Raw genomic sequence first — 21523 nt, 5'->3', positions numbered from 1 at the left:
TAGACTGTAAAATGGACATTAGAAATGGCCGCTGGCACGGAGAAGAAGGGCGTGAAGAGATGGGAGGTCCTTAGAAAAGACCGCGAAGAGTACTGGGCCTTCCCTGCCTGAATAACTATGTGAAAGATGCATGGCCCACGCCCCGAGGGGTTCGTATACTGGCTTGGTATGGAGGTGCTGGAGGAGGACGCCGCCCCCGGAAGGAGGGGCAGAGGAAGCCAGGGGCGAGCACAGGGGCGGAGCAAGAAGAAAAACGCCAGAACGCCATTTTGGAGAGTGAGGGAAGGAGGCCTGCGGAGCGCGGGGAAACGGATCTCCCTGGCGCCATGGCTGAAGGCTCCGACCTGATCTCAGGGATGAATCACCAACAGCTGGAAGACGAGATTATTCAACTGACGCGCCGCCTGCGACTGAGGCGAGAAGCGCTATGGACATTAAACCTGCAGCGCGCCCGGGAGGGGCCTACACTTGTGGTACCCACGACACCGGTACCCACCGCTGCTCCACCGGATATTTTCCTGGCAGACCTTGCGGAGCTTGGAGCTGCTGCCATGCCATCGGCAGCATATACTATCCCCTCTTTGCCACTGATACCAGAGGAGTAATATACAGTCCAGGGAGCTGAAGTGGAGGAAGAGAAGCTCCTGCTCGGACCTGATGTGGCTGCGCAGGCCCTGCCAGCGACCCCCGCAGAACCGGAGCTGCCATGGGCTCCACCGCTGTCCCCAGTATCTCACCGGGCAGTGCCCGCTACCCCCACACCTGCACCGGAGCAGAGACCGCGCCGCCGGGAACTCCCAGGTATATACCCCGGCTTTCCTAATGGGTTGATGGGGAGGAGGAGGAGGACCATGCTGCTTGGGATACGGTTAGAGCCGGCATGCCCGATCCGACATCTACAGGCCAGAGGGGGGTCTTTATCATTTTGGGATGGTGATCTCGAGATTCCTTCACTGCCAAGTCCCCAGGCAGTGGCTTGTCAGAGCCGGCAAGCTGCAGAGGCCCAAGGAGTTAGACCTCGTAACAGAACAGGGGAACCACCTATTGAGGAAGAACAGTTGACGGGCATTGAGATACATCATGGGTTCCATTTGCCACAGTTTCAAGGCCCTGTTGCGAGAAACCAGAATCAGGAAGAGAACAGTTCCAGTTCAGCTTCCAGAACCCCAGGAAGGGATCACCAGTTGAAGAAAAATACTTTTCCAAATCTTGTTACCCAGGAGGGTTTGTTGCACCAGTTGTGCCTTTGTCTTTTTGTTCATCATGTTGCCCAGTTTTTGATTGGCAGCGTTGTTTTTGAAATGGAACTGTAGAGATCATAGACGCTGATTGGTCCAAAACTTTATCTGTAAATAGTTTGCACCCCTTTGGGTGCTCTCTCTTGGTTTTACATGAAGAACCTGTTGTGAAGCTCATGTTTTACACAGAGACACTTTGTGAAGATGATGTATTTGAATGGACACTTTTCGAAGAATGATGTCTACCTCAAGGGACACTGCAAGAAATCCCGGCTGGGAGCAGTGTTCAGCACTTTGTAAGAATCTTTGAATGTTTTATGATGACGTATTTGATAATGTTGTGTCTTATGAAAAGTAAATGTCTTTTATAGCATGTTTGATACAGAAAATTAGAAAAGTTTTGAGATAGAATGTGAGAATTGAATAAAGAATTGAAAGTGACAGGTGACAGGCCAAGTACAGATGGTCAGTGTCTTGCGTCCAGTAGAGAAAGAAGGAAAAAGAGAATAATTGATAGAAAATGTAATAAAGAAAATGTGTTGAGCATAGCACTTTGAATTAAGAATTGCACTTAAGTAAACTTTTGATACTAGAATAGGAAGTTAGCCTGTTTGTAACGTTTAAGAAATGTGCCTCCTACATTAGGAAGATTAGATAAGTATTGTTAAACAGCATTTAAAGTTTTTGTGTGCTCCTGTATTGTACCTTTTGTTGTCTTGCAGCCCGCGGACGTGCTGTGTTTAACGGGTGAGTATGTGGCGTGTTAGGTGTCGGATTCCTGGCACTGCACAGCGGGAATCCAGAGCCAGACATCCTGTGGTCTCCCATTCCTCTCCAACCGCTCGGACTCCTGCTCAGCAATCTCGGCTGGCCAGGCATCTCCCTCTGACTCGTTCTGTGAGCCTGGATGTTGCTGCCACCTCTGGTGCAGCAATGGTGACGCAACCTGCTTTGCAGGGAACTGCTCCCGAGGCTAAGTCCTCATGCCGTGCTACTAGGCATGCCCACAACTTGTCCTCTCAGTGGAGAGCATGGGTCACATGTGCAGGTCCTATGTCGGATCTGATTGGTCCTTCCTATAGAACTGGAAGGTCCCGGAAGCGCATGGCTATAAAAAGCCCGCATGGCGGCTCGGCCATGCGCTAGTGTAGCATATTATGCTGTGTGTGTATGGTGATGGATGCATGGACTGGTGACTGACTCATTTGAAACCCCTTCCCTCGGTTATTACGAATGGTGACAGATTGTTGGGAAGTCAGCTCCAGGTTGTGGCCAGCTACACGCCACTATGCCTCCTGCACGACACACTAGCGTCCGACGGTGCTCGGTCGTTCCGGCGCCGTCGCTCAGCAGCGATAGTTTTTGCCGCGCTGCGGTTGCAGCGTTCTTGGCGTCTGCGGTTGCAGCGTCATTCGCTGGGTATCCTGTGAAGTAAACAGGGCCAGCGTCCTCATACAACTCTGTTGTTTTAGCGACTCTGTGTGTGAACAGAGCCGTACTTAGCGTTCAGGTGACGTTAACCCGAGCGCAGTACCTCACCTTTCGGTGCATCCGCCATTACTCAGCAGCGGTCTTGTCACCTACCGCACGGTGGACCCCGGGCGGCGAACGCACCTCCTATTATTTATATCTGGTGCATTCCGCCGACCCTAACATGGCGCCCCTGAGGCTTCAGTCGCCACAGAGGTACTGCACCTTCTCCTAAGGTGTGGTACCCCACCATCCAGGTAGGGTGGAACTCCCTTTCAAATTCCAACACCTGCACCCCACACACAGGCTAGTTCAGCAGGGACCCATCCATGCTTTATGCTGGAAAGGTCATGGGTTGCCTTTTGTGGTCCGTGGCTTCGTAACACGAGAGGTGCTGGGGAGGCCGGTGGAGTTAGATATAAAAGAGAGGGAAGGTGTAGGATTTCAGGTCAGTCTGACAGAAGGTCAGAGGAGTAGGAAGTCACTCAGACAGGAGTGAGGATCCCTGGAAGAGGGATGGAGGAACGAGTGCTGCAGCTGCCTCAGTGACCTGAGCCAGCTGGCATGGGAAAGGAACAGAACAAAAGAGACGTAGACTGGAGACTACAGATTCCATAAGAGAGATAGAACAGATCGGAACGAAGGAGAATAGAAAGATGGTGGGAAGCAGGTTGAGAAAGAGAGAGAACCCTTCCAGTCCAGAGCGCAAAGGCCGGGGCCCGGTCCCTGAGGTTGATTGGATCTTTATGTCCGGCAGCAGACACCGGAGGAGTAATGAGCCACTAACGCCTTACTCCCATCATAGACTTGGGACACAACAGCAACTGAATAGAGAGCCGGGACGCAGAGAGGCGTCCCCGAAGCAGGCTACAGCTGTCTGTCATACAAGTAGAGACTAGGAACACCGAGAGAGGCATTCCAGGGTAAGTAAGTACTGGAGTGCTTCGCACCTAAAGGCGCATTGGAGGAGTCGTTCAGTAAGGTACACATTGGCGGAGTGTGGAGGGGAGAATCCTATCCTGCCTGGAGGTTGGCTGGAACCCTGACCTGAAGAACACAGTGCAGAGGCAGGCATTGGTGTGAACTGCAAACAGTGAGTAAAGCTTTGGAACCGCATACTCTGGTGTCCTCCAGTTATTCCAGCACCGCTACATCTGGGTAACAACATCTATACCATTCTGCGCCTCTCCTCATCCATTGCACCTACACTGCCCTGGGACTACAGCTCCACCTGTGGGGAGCTACACCATCTTTGCTGCACCACACCATCAGTCCCAGTGGATCTGCATGCAGCGTTGGCTCAACATCTCACTTGCCAATCACCACGGGTGGCGTCACGAACTATCCAAATAAACTATTACATCATTAACATCACCGCCACTGATATTGGGCGCCCAGGGCCACGGACCGGGTCACCGCTGCTGTGACACACATTCCGCCTGGCGCCGGCCCGGTGCCGAGTACCCCGCTGCCCTGGGTGTGAAGGGCGACCCAATGGTATTGCAAGTATGGCTGCTATTTCTCTTTTTTCTGGGATGTCCTTTAGGGGTGAGGCTCCTCAGGGAGCGCAATTTCAAAGTTAGATATAGAATCATTCATTGCTTGTGGACTATTAACACCAAGGATAAATAGTGATATTCATTCCTGACATCCTATATTTTATATGTAAAAAACAAGGATAGTCATGGAAACTCTACTATAACTTAAGTATAATGGTGGCTGTTTGGCTTCAATTAAGGTGTCTAGCATTTGGCGGATACCCTAGTGGAAACTAAATAGACCCTACAAGAGATGAAGGGATACATATGATGGTTTTTGCACACGTCATGCTACAAATACAGTTTGCAAAAAAACTGATGGTTGTTCTGGTGCCATTTTCTTTAACGGATAGTGGTTTTGGTGTCAAATTCTTGTGCTGATGTTGGTTCTGGTGCTTGTGAGAATCATGGGGGAATAGTGGACGAGGGCAGGTATATCTCACCCAGATACCTTTCCTATGTGGCCTAGTCAGGTCAGTATCTCACCTGGTGACTAATGAGTAATGGAAGGCGGATATAAAAGGATGCCATATGGTGTGTTAGTTGCTCAGCCTGGGGAACACAGAGAGCATGTCTGTGTGAGCAACACTTGTGAGTGAAAGCTGTGCTTACGGTAACACTGGTTTGGCTGGCTGGGAGAAGCCCTCCAGTTGGTAGTTAGTACGGACCCTGTTTAGTTAGTGCTGGACAGGCATGGATTTGTTTTATGTTTTTTCCTATATGTTTTGCTTTCACCTGAAATAATCCTGACCCAGCGTCAGTTATGTCCGAAGCCCGGCTGTGCACCTGAGTTTCATGCTAAACCCACGTGGCCTTTGTCCCCAACAAAGGTGATCCTAGAGTGTTTTATCATAAATTGGTGGAGAATGCGGGCACCAAGTTGAAAGCATGAACATGGAGGACGTGGTGAAAGCGCTGGTACAGTCCACCGCCATCCAGCAAGAAGCTAATCGGGCGATGATGGCCCAGCTGAAGGAGTTGGTGAACATGACAGCTACAGATCGTTCACTTCTCCAGCAGGTGGCGCAGCGCCTGGCAACCTTACCTGAGGTTAACCCAGAAGCCGATTCGAGAGTGATTCACGTGAGTCAGTACTGGCAGAAGATGATGACAGAAGATGACGTCGAGGCATACCTGACCACGTTTGAACGGATGGCGGTGCGAGAAAAATGGCCGAAGGCCCACTGAGTCGGCCTGATTGCCCCGTTTCTTTCCGGTGAGGCCCAAAAAGCCTATTATGACTTAGAACCTGAAGCCGCACAGGACTTTGACAAACTGAAAGCTGAGATCTTGGCTGTGAGTGACGACCGCTGTCCGTGCACAAAGAGTGCATCGATGGACTTATCAGCCGGATAAACCACCGCGGTCACACATGTTTGACCTGATCCACCTGACAAAGAAGTGGCTACAACCCGAGGTGCTGACGGCACCAGAGATCATCCAGAGAGTCGTCCTGGACAAGCACCTGAGAGCTCTACCGTCGGCCCTGAGGAAGTGGGTAAGCCATGGAAAGTCTACGACGGCAGATCAACTGGTGGATATGGTTGAGTGTTACTCCGTGGCGAAAGGACTCAGAGATGATGCTACCCCACCTCCGTCTTCATCTCCACGTGGAACCGGTAAGACTGTTCCCGGGAGTAGGGGAGAAGGAAAAATCCCTAAGACAGTGGGGGAGTAAAACCGTACTGCTCGCACGGTGACGTCAAGAGTAACGAACTTTGGTCTAGGCAAGGGGCCCGTTAGCTGTTTTCGCTGCCAAGAGATGGGCCACATCACTGCGAACTGTCCGGTCACTACTGAACCCATGCAGTGTGACATCACAGACTCTAAAAAATGCATGTCTATGGTTGCCCAGATAGTGAGTGTGAATTCCGGTCAAAGTAAGGTGGAAAAACACCTGTGTGATGTATCGGTGGATGGGAAGAAGGTGGTGGCATTGGTAGACTCGGGAAGTGTGGTGACTCTGGTGAAGGCCAGTCTGGTGTCAGCCCCGACTGGACCATTAGACAGATTTTCTGTAACGTGTGCATGGAGACACCTGTTCGTACCTCACCGCGGTCGTATGCTTTTCTACTTCCTATGGGACGGTGCAACATAAAGTAGGACTCATCCCCGCGTTGTTGCATGATGTGATCTTGGGCCGGGATTTCCCCCATTTCTGGAAATTGTGGGAGAATCAATTGATACCCCTGGGTAACAGTGTACGTGATTCCTCTCCCAGGACACGGGTGGGTCCCGAACCCCTGGAGGAGATTCCCCAGGAAGACTCTAGTGACGAGTCTACTGGAAATGACCTTCAGTTCCCGTTTTCGGTCATGGCGGGGAATACTGAGGAGACCAGGGAGGAGGAGGGGGCAGGCAGCCATCCACCTCCCCGTTTGCCGGATTTGGAAGTCGAGAAAGATTACTTCCAAAGCGAGCAAATAAAGGATCATACCCTTTCTCAGGCTAGGACAAATGTAAAAGTGATAATTGGGGTACCCGTAGAATCTGGCACTAGGCTGGCATATCCTTACATGGTCCTGGAGAATGATTTATTATATCAGATAGAGAAAAAGGGGGAAGACATGGTGCAATGATTAGTCGTGCCAAAACCCTACTGGCGGAAAGTGCTGGACCTGGCCCACGGACATGTGATGGGAGGTCACTTGGGAGTCCAGAAAACCACCGAAAGGATATTACACTGTTTTGTTTGGCCAGGCATGCATCATGATGTTCATGTATATTGTGAGTCTTGTCCTGACTGCCAAGCCTCTGCGCCTAAACCCCGGTTCTGTAGCCCTTTGGTACCCCTGCCTACTATTGAAGTCCCGTTTGAGAGGATTGGGATGGATTTAGTGGGGCCCCTTCCACGGTCTCCACGTGGACACCAACATATCCTGGTCATTGTGGATTATGCCACTCGTTACCAGGAGGCCATCCCTTTGCGTAACACGGCCACCAAAACGATTGCCAAGGAACTGGTGCATGTGTTTATTCGGGTCGGTATTCCAAAACAGATACTTACTGACCAGGGGACTCCCTTTATGTCAAGGGTAATGAGGGAGCTCTGCAGGTTGCTACAAATCGAACCGTTACGCATGACCGTGTATCACCCTCAAACAGACGGGCTGGTCGAATGGTTCAATAATACTTTGAAGCAGATGCTGAGAAAGGCGATAGACAAGGATGGGAAAAACTGGGACTATGTACTTCCGTATTTGCTTTTTGCCATCAGGGAAGTGCCCCAGTTCTCGCCTTTCGAGTGATTTTACACCCGACGTCCCCGCGGACTGTTAGACATCGCAAAAGAAACCTGGGAAGGTCAGGTCACTCCGCTTAAAACGGTGATAGATCATGTAACACAAATGCAGGACCATATTGCAGCCATTATGCCCATCATCAAAGAGCACATGATGCAGGCTCAGGGAGCCCAGAAAAGAATCTATGACAGGGGCACCAAGATCTGTACGTTTTCACCCGGAGATAGGGTGTTGATACTAGTCCCCACGGCTGACAGTAAGTTCCTGGCAAAGTGGCAGGGCCCCTTTGAGATTAAGGAAAGAGATGGTGAGGTAAACTACAAAGTGTATCAGGCAGGCAAAAGGAAACCTGAACAGTTTTATCATGTGAATCTGATAAAACCCTGGAAAGATCGGTCTGTCTTATCAGCGCATCTGGCCCGGCTCATATACCATACCGGCGGTATGGCTTGCAGAGACTCTCTCGGAGCGGCAAAAGACCGAGGTCAGGCAGTTTCTACTTCACAACCAAAAGTTTCTCTCGGAAAAACCCGGGCAGACTACGCTAATGTAGCTTGACATCATAACGGAACCTGGGGTCACTGTCCATGTGAAACCTTACAGAATCCAGGAAGCGCGCCGTGAAGCCGTCTCCCGAGAAGTCAAGGCAATGTTAGAGTTAGGGGTCATTGAGGAGTCGCACAGTGCTTGGTCCAGCCCGATTGTGTTAATTCCTAAACCGGACGGCACCATCCGGTTCTGCAATGATTTCAGGAATAAAAGTAAAGAACAAAAAACCGCGTATACTGAACATGCCAAAATTTTATTATCATATAAATCCATTACACACAAATCTTTAAAAAGTATCCAATGGTGCATGATAGTGAGTCCACAACAAAATAAGCGGCATCATATTAGAGCAAGGAAATCTATTATACTAACAGGAATCTCATTAATTACGGGGATAATATGTAAAAAATTATTTATTCCAAAAGATTGATTGTTTATACCCCCCAATGGCAACAGACTTAATCACACATAGTCCCTAACTAAAGGAGTTACTTACAAGGTGAGCCATTGACTAAAAAATACAAGTAATTTTCATATAGATCTACATACCAAAGCTCCAAAGATTGTGCTGCTTCCACTACGCACGTTACGGCAGCGTGCCTTCATCAGGGGGAAGGCATCATGTCCTCAAACAGCTCATTAAAAACCCCCTTCAACCAATCACAATCACCCATAATTAAACAACGTCCAATCGCTCCAAACATATGAGCGATATTACATACAGGAAGTGCTTTCCAAAGGATCATGGTAGTTGTAGTCTCATTGCATGGCTAAATGCCGGCACATGGTAGTTGTAGTTTCATTACGCAGCTGAATATCGGCGCATGCGCACTCCATGCTTCCGGATCAGTGTCATCAGGGAGTGCGTCATAGTGAGGGCCGGACCTGCAACCTGTCATCACCGCCCATATACATGGGCAGGGACATCGGGGCCGCACGCCCACCCCCACCATTGATAGACACCATCACCGGGGACACGTCCGGAGTACAGGACGCATGCTCACCAGCCGCTAAAAAGTATATAGACAAAAGAGGCATAAAACATCTAATCCTTACTTAAACCATCTGAATATATCCAAAACAACTTTTACCTAACCGATGTGCAACAAACATACCACATTATGAATAGTGAAGAATTAATGATAATCACACCAGAAAGTGAAAAACGATGAAAAGACATGCTTACAAAGTGAAGTGATTTGGTATGAAAATAAGTGATTTTAATTCATATTAATACAGTGCAATATAAAATGTTCTATGAACATATTATTGCATCATAATGAATGATGCAACAAAGTGATATATAATATAATATGTTATACCTCAATACAGTGATAGTGCACAAAAAATAAATAGTCAAAAATCCTACAACTAAAAAATGAAAAAATTAAAGTGCCCATAGTGCCTACAGTGCAACATAGTGTAACAACAGATACAATAACATGGATACTCTAAAATTATCCATAGCATAAAATTACAATATACAAAGTGCATAAAGTGCATTGAATAATCTAGTATATAACAGTATAACATTATACAATATTCAAAATTACTCAAAATACGGCATGCTATAAAATGCAACAAATGTTAAAAATCCACAAAGCCTCTTATATTCAACATAATGACAACAATGATATGAAGAATAAATATATTCATATATAACACATACTAGAACACTATATATTCACAAAGTGTAACCATTTTTTATATAAACATAATTTCAAATCTTGAAGTTGATGACTGTAACTTCCTCCAAAAGTGTTTCTGCATCCACATACAACTCTATCCATTCCATATTCAATAAGTCAGATTTTTCAATAATAGGATAACAAGGGGGTAGAAGTGAGCTGCAAAAAAATAGCACAATTAATACCAAAATAAAATAAAAACAATACATAAACAACGCAGACACATAGAAATACATAATAACCACTTTTATATATAAAAACAAAAATTAAAAACAAATATAAAAACAGCAATGTGCAGGGCCGGAGTTCAAATAAAAGGAACGAAACTTAATGACTCATTTAATCCCTGTGTTTGTAATGTGCGCAATACCCAGATCCATCTATATTCCCTCTGAGCCAGCAATCGACTCAGGTTTAACAAAACCAGGGTATTTAGTTGATACTTTTTTTTGGAAAAAAATGTACGCTAAGCCACTTCACCATGTCACGGTATACCCTTCTTGGAGCAGTCCTATCTAATATATTTAAAACCTGATCAACTAAATACCCTGGTTTTGTTAACATCTTTTACTAGCACTTGCTGCTTACTGTTACATATATTTTACAACAGAGTATTTATGCACGTTTGTCATACTGTGTGTTTTTTCTGTGTTTTAGTTCTTGGGTGGTGTGAACAGGGTCTTACTGACCTGTTCATTTTTTGTGCATGTGTCATGTGTTCTGAATATATTGATTTTTTGCTTATGCAAGCTTTGGGAGATCCCCGCCTCTCTCTTTTGGGACATGCACATAAAAAGCCATTTTGCCCAGCGAGCCCATACCGGTCAGTACCTTTATGAACCCTGCTAATGAAGGTATTGTTCACATGATCAGGTTTTAAATATATTAGATAGGACTGCTCCGAGAAGGGTATACTGTGACGTGGTGGAGTGGCTTAGCGTACATTTTTTTGCAAAAAAAGTATCGGCTAAATACCCTGGTTTTAACATCTTTTACTAGCACTTGCTGCTTACTGTTACATATATTTTACAACAGAGTATTTATGCACGTTTGTCATACTGTGTGTTTTTTCTGTGCCTTAGTTCTTGGGTGGTGTTAACAGGGTCTTACTGACCTGTTCATTTTTTGTGCATGTGTCATGTGTTCTGAGCCTCCAGTATAATGTATCCCACAGCCAGCAAGCCTCAGTATTGTAGTGCCCACAGCCAACCCCTCTTTTGAACGTCGGCATTCAGCGGTAATACAATATAAGAAAAACCAAAAAAACCTCTTAATCCATGCTCCCCATTCCAGCGCAGCTTCATCTCTTTCTCTGGTACCTCAGTGGGAGCAGGAAGGCACAATAATATCACTGCATATTACCATCCATGTGCCGTCTCCATCAGGGCACAGGCTGGAAGTAGCCTGCGTTTTGCTAGAGATCACGGTGGTGCAGGAGACTGATTACAGCTCCTCTGCTCCTGTTATGGCGGTGCACAGAACAATTGTACTTGCGTCTGACAGATGTGAATACAATTGAGGAATTGGGGGGGAATGATGAATGCGGCGCAAGCAGAGAGAGGGGTGAGCACAGTGTCGGTGACTGATACTGTTCCCCTGTGTGCCCGTACCCCAGCCATCACCGTGTTGAATGTTCCTTGCTGCCAGAGGAAGGTGCCGGGTGGATGCAGACATTCTGCAATGTCAGGTGTTTTTTTTTTCTTTCTAAGTGCGCCCCCACAGGTAGATAGGAGGTAACGCCCCAATCGGATGCTTACCCTGCCTACTCCTTGTCCCGGCCCTACATGTACAATTACAGTATATACTATATACAAAGCTCTTGTGTGTAATGTCACCAATAATTAGTGTATTACCTGTTCACTTGCACTATATATACTACATACTGAACTCCTGTGTATAATGTCACTGATGAGCCCTGTATTACCTGTACAATGTATACTATTTACAGAGCACATGAGTATAATCTCACTGTTGGTCCCTGTATTACCTGTACACTGACACTATATACAGAGCTACTGTGTATAATGTCAATGGTGATCCCTGTATTACCTTTAGACGAAGACTATACACTCTACTATATACAGAGCTCCTGTGTATAATGTCACTGGTAATCCCTGTTTTATTTGTACACTGTATACTATGTACAGAGCTCCTGTGTATAATTTCACTGTTGATCCCTATATTACCTGTACACTGGCTCTGAATACAGAGCTTCTGTGTATAATGTCAACAGTGATCACCATATTTCCTGTACACTGACACTATGCACTGTACACTGTTTTGTGTATAATGTCACTGGTGATCCCTGTATTACCCATACACTGACAGTCTATACAGAGCTCCTGTGTATAATGTCACTGGTGATCACTGTATTGCCTGCACACTGACACTATATACAGATCTCCTGGGTATAATCTCACTTGTGATCCCTGTATTACCTGTACACTGACATTACATACAGAGCTCCTGTGTATAATGTCACTAGTGATCCCTGTATTATCTGTACACTGACACTATATACAGAGCTCCTGCGTTTAATGTCACTATTGATCACTGTATTATTTGTACACTGACACTATATACAGCACCCTTGTGTGTAATGTCACTGGTGATCACTGTACTATCTGTACACTGACACTATATAGAGAGCTTTTGTGTATAATGTCACTTGTGATCACTGTATTATCTGTACACTGACACTATATACAGAGCTCCTGTGTATAATGTCACTGGTGATCAATGTATTACCTGTACACTATATACAGAGCTCCTGTGTATAATGTCACTGGTGATCAATGTATTACCTGTACACTATATACAGAGCTCCTGTGTAAAATGTCACTGGTGATCAATGTATTACCTGTACACTATATACAGAGCTCCTGTGTATATTGTCACTGATGATCACTGTATTACCTGTACCCTGACACTATATACAGAGCTCTTGTGTATAATGGCACTGTTGATCCCTGTATTACCTCTACACTACATAGCATATGCAGAGCTACTGTGTATAATATCACTGGTGATCATTGTATTACCTGTCAACTTACACTGTACACCATATGCAGAGCTCCTGTGTATATTATCACCAGTGGTAATATTAGTCTTATTAGCATTGTGATTTTTACCAATGATCAGTATTGTATTGTATTGTATTGTATTGTATTATTCGATTACTATGTGTTGGTAATATGTGGTCTGGTCACAGTGTGATGGGAATGTCTCCCTTATTCAGTCACTGTGGATGGTAATGTGTGGTCTGGTCATGGTGTGGTGACATTTGTCCCTTGTATGTGTATTATGTGTATGGGTATTATTGCTATATTGGTCTTGTTATAGTGGATTGTGTTGTGTGCGAAGGTCACTCATTCTCTCTGATATCAATAAGGAGAAGATTATTTATTCCTATTAGAGATTAATTACTTGGACGTTTAGCCATCCCTGTCCTGTGATATTCTTTTACACTAGCAAAGATGCACTTACATGGTTTCTCCAGTGAAAACAAGTATATAAAAACTAGCATTCCATCGGAATGGAACTGCGGGACCCGGGGAGGGCGATTATCGCTGTGATTATTATTTTAAAGGTATGCAACCATACTATCTAGTAAAATTTTAAACTGGAGAGCCTCGTTAGATCAATATACAGTATTTATTATATTTATACATGACTGTTAATGCATTCCCATCAATGTACAGAATTGCTAGTGTATAATGAGTGGCTGCAGCACTGGTATGGATCGTTGCCTTTACTTATTCAATAACGCAAGCCTTAAGTAAAGCAGCTTCATATCTTAAACACATAAATGAAGGACATTGCCATTTCAGGCAGCAAATTAGAAAATAAAAAAAAGTGATTAAAAAAGTGAAGTCTGAATAAGCGGTGCATAAGGCAAAAGCGCCACCTAGTAGTACAATTGTACAGTGCAGTATCAAACCTTGTCCTGAGAACTATTTCTAGTCACAATTAACCTGCAGTATGAAATGGGTACAATTGTATTCTGAAATTGGTCCTGTGATAAATGGACAATATATCATGGACAATGCATTATGATCCATTTCCTTCCAATAGAATTATCTTTTTTTCATCAATTTCAAGAAATTTATTTGCCATTGTTGAAGGAAAACATTCAACTCAGATGTTCGTACAGTTATTTCCACACCACTCAATGCACTGTGACCGAATATCTGCTCAACAGATACAACAAAAGGAAATATAATTCCAGTTGCATTCAGAAAACACATTACATACAAGCATTAACCCCTTTTCCACATAGGATGTAAGGGAATGTGCACAAGTTAAGTATTTGCTATTGCTACCTTTTCATCCTGTTTTTTCTGCTCAGATTTGTCACAAAACTGAAGCATTTCCTAGTACCAGTTAAGTGAATGAGATTCCTGAAGTCTCATGCATACGTTGTTTAGTTTTTCCTTACAGATTTGCAGCATGTCAATATTTCCAGCGTTTTTGCAGCGTTTTTCACTCATTCTAATACATGGTAAAAAAAACACAAGTAAAAACCACATAAAAAATGCTGCATTTTTCCTAGGAAAGGGCATGTTTTTCTGTAGTGATGAGCGAGCGTGCTCCCACTGCTCAGTGCTCGATCAAGCATCGGGGCGCTCGTTACTTAATTGAGCATCGCTTTTGCTTAAGCCACACACTTGAGTCCCCACCCCGCTTGTTTTGCACCTCTTATGCAGCTATTAAACATGCAGGGATTGCTAGCCATACTGTGCATAGTAATGCCATAGCCATGCTGACTACTGGCATTACCGTGATTGACCACCCGTATCGCATCATCAGGTCTTATATAAGAACTGGTGACGCAATGCTTGGCACACTCTCCTCTTGAAGCAGTTCAGGGAGAGTTGTTATAGGATGGAGAGCTTATTTTAGAGAAGGCATATAGGCAGTGTTTAATATTGCTATTGCACTAGTTGTGTAGTACTGCTGCACCATAAAAAGAAAAGTCCTATTCAGAGCTACATACTGTTATGACCTGCACTCAGTGTAGGGATAGCTGGTGGAGTAGGGACAATTTTGGATTAGAGGCATATACGTAGGTTTTTTGCCTTACAGTCCATCTATAGGTATACTGTTGCTGCAACCTAAAAACAAACATCCTTTTCAAACTTATGTAACACCCCTTTAGGGCTACCACGGTACACTGGGTGTTATGGGGGAGGGTCTCACCTCTCCAGGGCGCTGTGCCTCCACCCGAGTCTTGTTTGGAGCTCTCTCTCTGGGACTGCAGAAGGACAGTTTTCTTCTGCCAGGGGCTGATTCGCGAAACCCCTGCCACAGCTCAGTACACACACTCAGGGAAAGGTACTGTCACACTTAGCAATGCACCAGCGATCCTGACCAGCAATATGACGCGGTAAGGATCGCTGGTGCATCTCTAAGTGGTCGCTAGTGAGCTGCCACATAGGCAGATCTCACCAGCGACATAGCAGGGGTCGGGGGTCGCTACATACCTCTCAGATGAGGCGATCCTGACGTCCTCCCGCCCGCATCCACGCGTCGCTCGTCGGCGCCACAGGAAGCCCAGCAGGAAGCTGATGGCGAGAAACGGTCCAGGACGTTCTTGCGCGATCAGCGATAATCAGCGGGGGAGCCAGTCGGAGGTACGTATCAGACATAGCGATATCGCTAGCAATATCGCTGCTACGTCACAAAACCAGTGACGTTACAGTGATATTGCTAGCGATATCGCTTAGTGTGAAAGGCCCTGAACAGGAGTAAAACCGTTTAACAGATTTATTGCTATGCAGCAGAATTGAGGTGGGTTTAAAGGAATAGCATACAATACAAATAACGGTGCTCTATAAAAGTCATATACACAGTCCAAACGTTGGGGCCCAGTTGCCGTGGATGTTGACGTGCAAATTAGAACCGTGGGTGCACTTAGAGGAATATTACTGTCAATAGTCTGGGTTGTAATGTACTCACTGTAAATAGCGCTGGTAGAACCACAAGTCTCAGAAGGGCACTCACTGTGTGTCTCAAATGGTCGGAGGATTCTTTGGACACCAGCTGGGGGCGGCAGGATTTAGGCCTTTATGCGGTGGGAGTGCCGGCAGAACTCTCCGGGTCTTTGATGTTAATGGCCTCAAAGGTTGACAGGACCGAGCTCTCGCCAGCAGTGAGGGTATCTCAGCGGGGGGCAGCCACACTCTGCAGCGTAGAGGAATGCAGATCCACACTGCTCTGTTGCTCACAGCAAGCTGCCACGCTCCTTCCTCTCTGAGCCTTTACTTTCACTTTCTCGTCAGCTCCCTACCCCAAGTCCCTCCTCCTCCAATCCACTCTCTCTCCTTCTATCTTTCCAGGCTGTGTCATCTGACTGAAACAAGGGTCCCCGGGAATTGTAGTCCACTGCCACTCAGGGAACAAACGATTAATGTCTGTAGGTCCCTGTTTAACAGCCACTGCAAAACTCTTCTTAGTGTCTGTAAGCTCCAGTATGCCGGTAGCTGCTCTGACAGTTCCCTGTGCAGGTGTTACATTCTCCCCCTGGTGAGTCATTGAAAGTGTCCCATCACAATATGAGGACTCACCACCTGAAACATAAAGGGGGATTAAGGCATCCTGACTAACACCAAATTTACATGCACAAAAACCACAACCTGGCCACATGGGAGATACTGGGAAATAAGGCCAAACAGAATTTGAATTACTTGGACACATGGGAGATACCGGGAAATAAGGCCAAACAGAATTTGAATTAGGGTGTATCAGCCTGGGGACCTCAGTGGTATGTCCCATTCTATCATAGGTCAGCATCATGGGTGGCCTAATGTCCCGTTTGGGACGAGTGTGTACTGAGGGGGCCCCCTCCTCAGCCCCCGACTCTTGTCTCTCCAAAACGGGCTCCTCCGGATGGATCTCTTCATTCAATAAATGTCCTACTTCTGAACTCTTCCCCAATTGTGGGCAGAGCGCATTAGCCTCCTGGCAAATGTCCCTTTTTTGTGTTTCCACTTCAGGAGTCTGGTTTACAGGGCCCGAGCCTATGGGGCATGGGTCCTCGGTCCATCTGTAGCTCCATTGACCGTCGGTTTCCCATTCATCCCCAGACTTGCTGTCACTTCCTCCTGAGGCAACCCCAAGCTGGGGTGGTTGTTTACACCTATGACTTCTCCTATTGCACGGAAGGGTTGTATGACCTCCTTGGGTTGGTAATGGTGGTAAAGGGATGTTTTTTCCCACAGGCAACAGATGGTGTCGATGATAGGTTTTGACAGCTCCGCCCCCTTTCTCAGGCTTTACTCTGTAGGCCGGGACACCGGGCTGCTTCTCCATCACCACATAAGGGTCAGGACACCACTGATCAGCAAGCTTGTGCTTCCCAGGAAGGCCCAGAAATTGGATAAGGACTCTGTCTCTAGGCAGTAAAACTTGTTCTCGAACTCTACAATCATAGCGAGTCTTATTGCGCCTCCCTGACCAACCAGAGGCCTGCTCTGCCAATCTGTAAGCTTTTTTCAAATCTTCTTGTAGCTGGGACACATATTTTAAGTAGGTCGTCCCATTAGAACTGTCAAAGGATGTCCCAAAACTAATATCCACTGATAGCCGTGCTTGTCTTCCAAACATGAGGAAATAAGGCGAGTATCCAGTTGACTCATTTGTGGTGCAATTGTAGGCATGAACCAACTGACTCACATGCCTGCTCCAGTGTCCCTTCTTCCTGGGATCCAAAGTGCCTAACATGTTCAGAAGGGTACGGTTGAACCTCTCAGGTTGAGTGTCCCCTTGGGGGTGATATGGGGTTGTTCTGGACTTCTTGATCCCACAGATGGCGCATAGCTCCTTGATTAGCCTACTTTCAAAATCTCTTCCTTGATCAGTATGGATGCGGGCTGGCAGCCCGTAATGTACGAAGAACTTCTCCCATAGTGTTTTTGCCACAGTAATTGCCCTTTGATCTTTAGTGGGGTAGGCTTGGGCATATCGGGTGAAATGGTCAGTGACCACTAACACATTACTGACATTGCTTTCATCAGGCTCGATGGAGAGGAAATCAATGCACACTAGCTCAAGTGGGCCATCACTAGTAATGTTCACAAGGGGGGCGGTTCTCAAAGGCAAGGTTTTTCTCAACACACACCGGGAGCATGATTTGCAGTATTCTTCAATATCCGCTTCCATCCGAGGCCAGTAAAATCGGTCGGCCACAAGACCCGTGGTCTTCTCGATGCCAAGATGTCCATGATCATCATGCAGGGACTTCATGACCATCCTCCAAAATCGGGTGGGTAACACCAGCTGTCTATGGACTCCTCCCTTTGGGCGCTTTGCCTCCTGGTATAATAGTCCATTTCTTACTACTAGCGACTCTAGCTGCCGAGTCAGCAGGACAGACTCCTCTGTTCTTAATGCATTCTTTTCGGGCCTCCAGCCCCTCAACCCACCATCGGACTACCCCCACTGACCGATCCTCCTGCTGCGCCTTTCTAACTTGATTACGAGTCAGTTGAGGAAGAGAGTCTGGGGTTACATTTGTCACTCGGCAGTACAACCACGGGAGCGCTTCACTGGATGCTCCCAAGAATTTAGCGCAGCACTGCATAGGGAGGGCATTAGTTTGATGTCTATGACACAGAGTCTTCACCTCAGAGGCGGGGACCTCTATCCATCCTCCCTCTTCTTCCTCAATTGAAGGTTCCCTAGGCAGGTGAGAGAGGGTATCTGCATCAATGTTACTGGTCCCTGGTCGATATTTTAAGCTGAAATTGTACAAAGAGAGGGCGGCAAGCCACCGGTACCCTGTGGCATCCAGTTTTGCTGTGGTTCTCATGTAGGTTAATGGATTGTTTTCTGTATGAACCACGAAGTGTACACCATAGAGGTAGTCATGCAGTGTGTCCACTACAGCTCATTTCAGAGCCAGAAACTCCAGTTTGTGAGCTGGGTAGTTGCGTTCACTGGGAGTCAATCCTCGACTAATATAGTAAACGGGACGCAGACAGCCATCATGGTCATGGTAGAGAACCCCTCCTAGTCCATCGAGAGAAGCATCTACATGTAACACATATGGTTTACTGGGGTCTGCATAGGCCAACACTGGAGTTTGGATCAAACATGACTTCAGTTTCTCGAATGCCTCATCGCATACAGGTGTCCATCTTTCCCCAAAAAGTTCATTAACTCGGAAGTTGACCCTCTTTCTTGACTTTGATGAGTGGGCTGTCCTCCCGGAAGGGGGATACCCTTGGGTAAGGGCAGTCAACGGCTTCGCAATCCAAGTGTACTGGGGTACAAATCTTTGATAATATCCACAAAATCCTAAAAAGGACCTAAGCTCCTTCAGTTTGGTGGGCTTAGGCCAGTTTACAACAGCCTCCACTTTGGCGGGATCGGTGGAAATTCCTTCTCTACTGACTATGTGCCCCACATATTTCACAGTCGTCTGGCAAATTCGGCACTTGTCAAGGGACAAATTCAGCCCAGCCTCCTTCAACCGATCCAGCACCTTGAACAACTGCTGGTTGTGTTCTTGAGTCTTCCCAAAAACAATAAGATCATCTAGATAAACCAGGACCTCACGTAAGTGCATGTCTCCCACTACTTTGTCCATACATCTCTGAAAAGTGGCCGGAGCACTTGTCAGTCCTTGAGGCAGTCTCTGAAACTCGAAGAACCCAATGGGGCAGATAAAAGCGGTCTTCTCTTGATCTTCTTTTGATATGGGTATCTGATAGTAGCCACTCCGGAGATCTAACACAGAAACCATTGGCTCCCTTGCAGACAATCCAAAGATTCATCGATTCGGGGCACAGTGTACTGGTCAGGGACCGTACGTTTGTTCAAGGTACGATAGTTCACACACATCCGAATAGCTCCATTTTTTTTCTGAGCTATCACGATGGGGGAAGCATAGGGGCTACTAGACTCTATGATGACTCCTATGTCTAACATACCGCGTAGATGCCGCCTGACATCTTCGATATCCGCCGGGGTCAATCTTCGGGATCTCTCTCGGACAGGCTTTTGATCCTTCAACTGAATGCGATGCTCTACTCCTTGGGCGAGGCCCATGTCCCATTCGTCCAAAGAGAAAACCGCCCCCCGCATCATCATGCCGTCGATGACCAGCCTCCTTTCTTCTCCTTTCAGCTCACTTCCTTCAAAACAAGGGTCATAACTTTTAGGCTGTAGCTTCCTCTTCTCCTCCTCCGTTCTCACATAGGCTTCCAAACAGACTGGGTGGATGGATAGGGTCTGTGAGTAATTTTCTCCCCCAACTTCCTGACACCATTGAGCTAACGTATGGAAGATGTTAGCATTTTTGCATTTGTCCCACTATGACAAGTGTTGGTCTCTCATCTACCTCTGCCTCTGGGCAGATTAACGCTATGATGGGTATCTCTTTATCCACTCCAACAACAGTCTTTGGGAATCGTAGTGTCACGGACACGCACCCTCTGTAGGGGTAGCTGTGCTCACTCAGTCCCCACACCATGAGTCCTGACACCAGTTTCAGAGGCACGTTGGATAAATATCTCTTATACCATCCTTCGAAGATGATGGACACTTGAGACCCACTATCCAGCAATACTGTACAAGGTTGACCATTGATATATGCGGGGACATGTGGGGCTGGTCCCACTAAACCTTCAGGCAGTGTTTTCGATGAGGCACTATTGGATGGGGCAGTAGAGTAGGTCTTAGCTGCTGATGGGGGCGCAGTATGGGGTTCTACTGGCCCCCTTTCCTGTTTCCCGACGGCCTCTGAGTGTGATGGGAAAGATGTGAAGAGTTCTTTGAGCTCCACCTCTTCAGACACTGACGAGCCATATGGCCTGGACTCCCACAGACAAAGCACCCTTCTGGTTTCTTACTCTCTACTCTATGGAGGTCATCATTCTTGCTTCCTGAAGCCAGGGTTTGCTTCTCGGCTACCTCCGCAGCACTTTATAGCCGCTGTATTGTATTGGCCTGGGCACTTAACAATTGTGTAATCTGCTCCCCCTGTTTCTCAATGACTTTCAACAGTTCCATCTCTCGGCAGTTGGCTGCTGGCTTCAGGGCAACAGTAGTCACCCGAGGGGATGTCTTCTCTCTTGTGGCCAAAATAACCTCCTCCTTGCGAACTTCCTTAAGCAGCTCATGAAAAGAACCAGGAATGTGGTTGTAGAGGTCTACCAGATCTGGCAACTTTTCTGGCCACAGATTCCTCTCCTCCAAAGGCAAGGTCTTTAGTAGGTCAATCACTACCTGGTTCATCTTCTCACACATGCCATTGGTCTGTGGGTGATACGGTGTTGTCCGGATCTTCTTACAACCATACAAGTTACAGAATTCCTGGAACACTTCTGCCTCAAAGGTGGGACCTTGATCTGTAAGCACTTGTTCTGGATATCCATGTGGTCTACAGAAGTGCTGTTGGAATGCTCTGGCTGCTGTCCTGGCTGTTTGATCTTTGACAGGTACAACTACCAGGAATCTTGAGTAGTGGTCCACAATGGTAAGAGCATAGATGTAGCCTGACCGGCTTGGAACCAGCTTCACATGGTCCAGGGCTACCAACTCAAGTGGCTGTTTGGTGATGAATGGCTGTAGAGGAGCTCTCTGGCTGTTTCGAGCCTTTCTGCGCAGGTTACATTGTCCACACTCCCGGCACCACCTCTCAATGGCTTTCCTCATACCAGCCCAGTAGAGCCTCTCCCGGAGCAATGCTTCCAACTTCTTCCATCCGAAGTGTCCAGCTCCATTGTGGTATGCTTCCAGGACCATTGATGCCTCTCTCTTTGGGACTATCACCTGCCAAACCAGCTCATGAGTGC

At 46.7% G+C, this 21523-nt stretch overlaps 1 long non-coding RNA gene across 1 annotated transcript in view; it reads right to left on the bottom strand.

Annotated features, from left to right (window-relative positions):
- Nucleotides 1–8271: 8271 nt before the first annotated feature.
- The window catches only part of LOC141095362 (uncharacterized), a 132328-nt gene continuing 119076 nt past the window's right edge, over nt 8272–21523 (bottom strand). Inside the window, exon 3 of the long non-coding RNA XR_012233361.1 lies at nt 8272–9884. This is a non-coding gene — a long non-coding RNA (uncharacterized lncRNA). The remainder of the gene's footprint in view (nt 9885–21523) is intronic.

The sequence above is a fragment of the Dendrobates tinctorius genome, unplaced genomic scaffold, assembly GCF_039654945.1.
Source record: "Dendrobates tinctorius isolate UK_male_01 unplaced genomic scaffold, ASM3965494v1 ptg000069l, whole genome shotgun sequence".
NCBI classification, from domain to species: Eukaryota; Metazoa; Chordata; class Amphibia; order Anura; family Dendrobatidae; genus Dendrobates; species Dendrobates tinctorius.
Note: the sequence above shows the minus strand (reverse complement) of the source record. Positions and strands in the feature narration are given on the sequence as shown.